The sequence below is a fragment of the Aquila chrysaetos genome (genome assembly GCF_900496995.4).
Source record: "Aquila chrysaetos chrysaetos chromosome W unlocalized genomic scaffold, bAquChr1.4 W_unloc_8, whole genome shotgun sequence".
NCBI lineage: Eukaryota > Metazoa > Chordata > Aves > Accipitriformes > Accipitridae > Aquila > Aquila chrysaetos.
In genome coordinates, this window is record NW_024470328.1 from 140,957 (window position 1) to 148,227 (window position 7,271).

Consider the following 7,271-nt stretch of genomic DNA (forward strand, 5'->3'; position numbering starts at 1 on the left):
GAGTCCCTCCTGGATCTTCAGGGACAATGTTCTCAAAGCCCAGGAAGAAGCAGCCTGCTGCAGAGGGAGTTGACCAGGGCCTGGCAAGAGGTCAGCATGGATGAACAGGGACCCCCCTGACTTAGGAGGTCAAACCCCAGAAGGAAGTGCAGGGAGGCTGGAGGGGGAACAGCCTGCCCAGGAGGCAGACAGACACCTGGCCTGTGGGTGCAGGGATGGATAAAACAAAGCCAAAGCTCAGTGGTGGCTGGAAATGGCCATGTGTGGGGAGGGAACCCAGAAGGGCTTCTCTAAATGTGCTGTCAGCACAAGGAAGGCAGCTGAGGCAACCCTGGTCCCAGTGGCCAGTGGGGCAGGGGACGGAGTGACAAAGGCAGTATAAATACAACAATTCCTCAGAACCAAGATTCTCCCTTCAGATCCTGCCACACTGCAGGACTGTGACCGAGCTGCCAGAGCACTCCAGCCTTACATCAAGCCAGGGACTCAGAAGGAGAGTGTGGGAGTGGAAAGAGCAGCTCTGGGAAGACCAAGTGCTGGTGCTCCCTGGCACTGCTGCTGTGCTGAGACTCTTTTCCCCTTCCCCTCTGCACACAGGCACTGCCCTGCTACTTCACCAGGTTCTCAGAGGAAGGATCTTGGGCAAACAAGTTGCTGGAGGGTCCTTTATTGTGTTGAATAACAGAGCGAGAACTGTGCCTCATTTATACAGCGTCTAGGTCAAATTCTACAGGTAGACAGTGAATTAGAAGTGGGCTGTATAATAAAATTTCATTGAGCACAACATTATCACAAGAAAAACAAAGAACCCCCACTCCCCCTGCCCAAGAACCTGAGAAGGCAGGCTGGGTATATAATGAGTTACATTATGTATGCTCTGTAGAAAAAACCAGGCAGTTTATTGCTTCTGAAAAGCACCCGCTCATCATTTTCCACAGGGCATCCTTGAGCTCCTGGTTCCTCATGCTGTAGAGGAGGGGGTTCACTGCTGGAGGCACCACCGAGTACAGAACTGCCACCACCAGGTCTAGAACTGGGGAGGTGAGGGATGGGGGCTTCAGGTAGGCAAATACTGCAGTGCTGATAAAGAGGGAGACCACAGCCAGGTGAGGGAGGCACGTGGAAAAAGGCTTTGTGCCGTCCCTGCTCAGAGGGGATCCTCAGCACAGCCCTGAAGATCTGCACATAGGAGAAAAGAATGAAAACAAAACACCCAAATGCCAAACAGGCACTAAGCACAAGAAGCCCAACTTCCCTGAGGTAGGAGCGTGAGCAGGAGAGCTTGAGGATGTGGGGGATTTCACAGAAGAACTGGCCCACAGCATTGCCTTGGCAGAGTGGTAGTGAAAATGTATTGGCCGTGTGCAGCACAGCATAGAGAAACCCACTGCCCCAGGCAGCTGCTGCCATGTGGACACAAGCTCTGCTGCCCAGGAGGGTCCCGTAGTGCAGGGGTTGGCAGATGGCAACGTAGCGGTCGTAGGCCATGATGGTGAGGAGAGAATATTCCGCTGTGATCAGGAAGAGGAAGAAAAAGACCTGTGCAACACACCCCCAGTATGAGATGGCCCTGCTGCCCCACAGGGAATTGGCCATGGATTGGGGAACAGTGGTGGACATGGAGCCCAGGTCAAGGAGGGAGAGGTTGAGGAGGAAGAAGTACATGGGGGTGTGGAGGCAGTGGTCACAGGCTACAGCGGAGATGATGAGGCCGTTGCCCAGGAGGGCAGCCAGGTAGATGCCCAGGAAGAGCCAGAAGTGCAAGAGCTGCAGCTGTCGCGTGTCTGCAAATGCCAGGAAGAGGAACTCAGTGATGGAGCTGCTGTTGGACATCAGCTTCTTCCGGGCATGGGGCACTGTTCAAGGGGGAAAGACAGTGACAAGTTAGAAGAGACTTCTCTGAGCTAAACCTAACACATTTCTCATAGAAAACCCAGCAAAGCTGCCTCTCCTATCTCAGAAAGACCTTTGGCAGGTCCCTTTCATGAGATATGCCTGGTGCTGGCTCAGGGTGACAGTGGGAGCAGTGGGCTCTGCTGTGGGCTCCTGATGAGTCAGTCCTGCCCTACTGCAAGAGGTACATAGGAACTCGGAGTGATCTAATATTAAATCCACTCATCATGTCAAAGAGCTTTTCAGCATTGTCGCTCCCAATTCAACCAAAAGCGGAGAAGAGCCGAGCGGATTTTGTTTTGAGTACTTTGTTCTCACTTCCCTACCACACTTAAGGAGTGCTTTTGGCAGCGAAAGAAGCAAATGTCCTAAAGATGAGGTGTCCTGACAGGAGAGTTTTGTCATTTGTATCACTGGGAGCCTGGGGATTAGGAGGGGATTGGGACACTTTCATCCCATGGTGTCCTGGTTTCAGCTGGGATAGAGTTAATTCTCTTCCTAATAGCTGGTACAGTGCTATGTTTTGAGTTCAGTATCCGAAGAATGTTGATAACACTGATGTTTTCAGTTGTTGCCAAGTAATGTTTAGTGTAAAGTCGAGGATTTTTCAGCTTCTCATGCCCAGCCAGCGAGAAAGCTGGAGGGGTACAAGAAGCTGGCACAAGACACAGCCAGGGCGGCTGAGCCAAAGTGGCCAACGGGGTATTCCATACCATGTGACATCCTGCCTAGTATAGAAACTGGGGGGAGTGGAGGCGGGGGGGATAGCCGCTCGGGGATTTACTGGGCGTTGACCAGCGGGTGGTGAGCAATTGCACTGTGCATCATTTGTATATTCCAATCCTTTTATCATTACTGTTGTCCCTTTATTAGTGTTATCATTATCATTATTAGTGTCTTCTTTTTACATTCTATTAAACCATTCTTATCTCAACCCACAAGATTTCTTTCTTGTCCCAATTTTCTCCCCCATCCCACTGGGTGTCGGGGGGAGTGAGTGAGCGGCTGCGTGGTGTTTAGTTGCTGGCTGGGGTTAAACCACGACACATGCTCAAATCTCTGAAGTGCATCTGAATCCCACCCCGCCCCATTCCAGTCCAGGGATGACAACAAGAAGAGCAGGGACAGGAGCATGAAAATGGATAAACACTACAGAGCTGCTGCTGATGGAGGCAGGGCAGGGACAGATGGTAGCGTATTTGACAATTTCTTCCTACTACAGGGCTGAGGCCACTGAGAAGGTGACTGAGTCCCCATGGCCAGAAGGGCAGAGGATCTGCTGGGTGGGAGAAAAGACCACAGGTTTCTCCAGTGATGGCAGGGAGGTGCCTGAATCCCCCCTCCCATGGCATTGCTGGGGGCAGCTCCCTCTCACTCCCTGCCCCTGTCTCTGCCGCCTGGAGCTGTCCCTGTTGGCAGCTGCTTCTCCATCTGCTTGTCTCCTCCCTGTCCCTGCTCACAGACCCCATTCCACCCGCTGTGTGTGCTCAGCTCTGCCCTGCAGACCCCTCCTGGCAGCCGGGCACTGCCCAGGGGCATCTCTGTGTGTGCAGGGGCTAAGGAGCACCTCAGGCAAGTCCTAAGGACAATGGGGGTCTCAGTACCTTCTCCAGAGGGCAGAAATAAATTCTAGTCTCACACTTCCCACCAAGATGATAAAAATTCAAATATCCCTTACCTTTCAGAACAATGCTGCCTTGATGTTCTTCTTGGAAGTGCCCTCGGAAATGCCCAGGGCTAAGCTGGAGCTGTGAGCAAACCTGACCCACGCAGCACGCTCTCAACAGCAGAAGCACGCTGCTCTGCCCTTCCAGGGGTTGTTTCTTTCACCCACACCTTCTCCCCACACTGTCATGGGGAGTTCCCTGCGCAGGCTGAGTGCTGGCCCTGGCAGGCAGCAAAGTCCCTGCTCCACCACTCAGCCCCTGAAACACCAGGACCCTGCTCTGAAGGACAGCCCTGGGCACCCCTGGATGCACACCTGGCTTCACACCCCTGCAGATGGTGCCAGGAGAAGGCAGCCCTCATGCCCTGTCCCTCTGACAGTGCACCAGGGAAGCCCTGCTCTGGAGCACATCCTTCTCCTCTACAACAGAGAAACGAAGACAGTCCCCCTGCCAGATCCCATACACTGTCAGATGTGCCAGTGTTCGGAGATCCCTGCAGGAACTGAAGCTTTATTGCCCTGCACCCAGAGACTTACCATGCAGAGGGCTGTGAAGATTTCTCCTGCAGTGAGCTCTCAGCATCCTCCCACTCCACACTGCCTTTAAGCTCTCTCTGCCTTGCAGGTCTCCTCTTGATGCCTGCAGGCAGTGCCCCCAGCCCTGCTCCTGGGCAGAGCTGTCTCTCTGCAGTGCTGCCCGCTTGCCAGGAGCTCCCTCTGTCCCAGGAGCCCAGCCCAGCTCAGCAGCAGAGGACCAGCCCAAGGCAGCACTTTCTCTGCCCCCTCTGGGCTCCCTCCAGGTGTCCCTGGGGCTCCAGGGGAACCTGCTGGCAAACAGGCTGAAGCAATCACTGATGTTCCCTCCCGCACCTGGGGAGGGACACTGCTTTCCAGCAGGGTCATTGCTCTGCTGAGAGACAGACTTAGGTCCAAGAATCAACTGGTCTTAGAATCACAGAATGACTGAGATTGGAAAAGACCCTTAAGAACATCAAGTCCAACCATGAACCTAACACTAGCAAGTCCACCAGTAAACCATGTCCCCAAACACCATGTCTTTGAAATACCTCCAAGGAGGGTGACTCAGCCACTTCCCTGGGCAGCCTCTTTCTTGTGCCATCATTGGGCAGGACACGCAGACAGTGACAGGCAGGGATCTCCTTTAGCCCTGCTGAGGGAAGGGAGTAATCCGGGTCCATGGAAGCATCTCATGCTGGGATTGTAGTCCTGGGGCTGGAAAGGGACTCAGCTCCCTCCCATGCCCACCACAAACCCACGGGAGCTGGGATTCCTCTTGCCTCAGTGCAGGTCTGCATTAAATAAGCACCTGCATGTCAGCTCCTTGTCTCAGCTCCCATGCTAAGTAATGGTGATGGAGGCCAGGAGTGAGCTGTTCAGATGCAAATGTCTGGTGACATTGGAGGTGCCAGAGGTGGTCAAAGAGATGTTGCAGGTAATCGAGACAGATCCAAGATATGTGCAGGCTGATATAGAGACAGGACAACATCTGAGTGCCTCTTCTTGGCAGCTCCTGGGGAATTGCTTTTGGCCAACTGAAATGACAGCTGATGCCCAAATTAAGGGTGAGGGAATCTGTCCCTCCTCATGATGTTCAGGGTGGCCTATAGAGCTATTCCTCCAATGGAATGGAGTCATGTGCCATAGGGAGAGCTCAGGCTCTCGCTTTCTCTTCTCCATCTGTTGGATTTACGAGACCTTGACTGATAATATTGGCAGTTGTCTCATGTTCAGCCCCACCTTGGGTTACCGAATTCAGAGCAGCTACTCAATTCAGTGTTCAGATCCAGGCCCACAGAGCTACAGGAGATGCCAGGGCTGGCACAGAAATCACAGGTCCTACACGAAAAGCAGTTCTCCTTCAGGGGGAGTGTGCGACAGACACCCCAGATGGCATCTCAGAGAGTATGATTTGGTGCCTTTGTGCCATTGACCGCTGCCATCAGTCAGAGGCACCAGTCACCAGATGCCATCAGAGAGGCAAATTCTGTCCCTTCTTCTACCCATTACCTGCAGGCATTACGTGATCACAAAGCACATCACTCCACAGTCATTTCTCACTCCCTTGATGATCCAACCAAGGAACAGCCCAAGCATTTGAACAGTGTTCCTGGGTACATCTTGCCTTCAAAGACAGCATCCTCTAAGCACAGCTGTGGTTCATACCAAAAGTCAGCTGAAACTCAAAAGGCAATTCAAGGGCACCAAGAGGAGCTCTTGCTACATCAGGAACAGATAAAAAAGAAAGAGAGATACTACAGGACCACTAATACATTAAGTGAGAGTAGGTATAGAGAGATCTGAGATCGCCTATTTCGTCTTTGAATCAGTTACCGCCAGCAAGGTCTCCCAGGCCTTTGTGCTTTGAGGCGGGACTCTAGAAGGAAAAGGGGAACAACCAGTGGTGGATGAGGATCACGCCAGGGCTTACCTAGCAAACCACACCCTTACCAGTCCATGGGACCAGAGGGGCTGCAATCAAGGGTACTGAGAGAGTGTTTTTCACCAGGAAGTGTTGGTCTGTTCTGATCCCAGTAAGGAAGGCACTCAGACTCTGAGAGGCATCATTTAGAATGCTCTTCCTTAGGTCTAGCAGTCTAAAGGGGAGAATTGTACAGATAATCTTATGTCCCTTTAGATGGCTGGGACCCCAGGAGGTGTAGCATGGAGGCAAGAAGGAGGAGGAGGGTGGATGCCCCCTGTATGAAGGGGAAGCTTGGATTGATGGAGGTCCTCCATGTGACAGGCAACAGGTTGGGTTAGCTTTTGTCACTGAGGATCAGAGAAGTCCGTAAAAGTGACATTGTGCTGGCAGTTACAAACTGCTTGATGATGGGAGAGTAAACAGAAAAGGTCTTTTGTCAGCACCCGAGGAAGTCTCCAAGTTGATGAGCAGGTGCCTATGGGGGACTGGAAGTGCCCTGGCATTCACTGGCCAGGCAAAGCAACTGGGTGCCAACATTCTGGAAGATCGTGGGATAACTTCTTAACAGAGTTGTTAGGTGGGCCAACAAAGGTGATGCTCACCTGGACTTGACCCTGGCCAACAAGGAAAAGCTTGTCAGGATGTGATCACCAGCGTCAGCCTTAGCTTCATGACCATGAAACAGTGGGGTCTCAGACACTAAAGGGCATTGAGGAAGGCCAGCAGCAGAGAACAGACTCTGGACTCCAGAGGAGAAGTCTTTGACTTCCTTGGGAGACTGATCCAGGTGGTGCCATGGGAAGCAGCTCTGAAGGGTGAAGGAGCATGAGCACATCTGACAGGCCTGACAGGACAGGCTCCTCCAAGCACAAGAATGATCTCTCCAAGTACCCATGCAAAGGGTCATTCCTCCCAGGAGAGAGCTCTTGCCATTAAATGATGATAGTTAGCAATGAGAGAAAAATCACTGGGCTAAAAACTTCATGCCAGAGGTTACACATGTGAAATTAATAGCTACCTTGTCAAGTAAGACTGAATGACAGGAAGGAAGTTAATAAATTTATCAACATCACGTAGTGCTATTGTACAATAGGCAACCCTGAGGGAGTCTGGATCAGCGCAAGGCTTTGTGTTTCAAGAAAGGAACACCAAATGCATGGCACCTAATGAACTCCTGGAGCCTTGCAAAAGCACTCAGACCTCCAAGAGCACAGAGGTGCCTCAGGGAGGTCCTCCCCTCACACATCTTGAAGTGCTTCCTCAACTGGT

The 7,271-nt window shown here is 52.2% G+C and overlaps 1 pseudogene; it reads right to left on the bottom strand.

Annotated features, from left to right (window-relative positions):
- Positions 1-866: 866 nt before the first annotated feature.
- Positions 867-1,842, bottom strand: LOC115338012 (annotated as a pseudogene).
- Between the last annotated feature and the right edge of the window lie 5,429 nt (positions 1,843-7,271).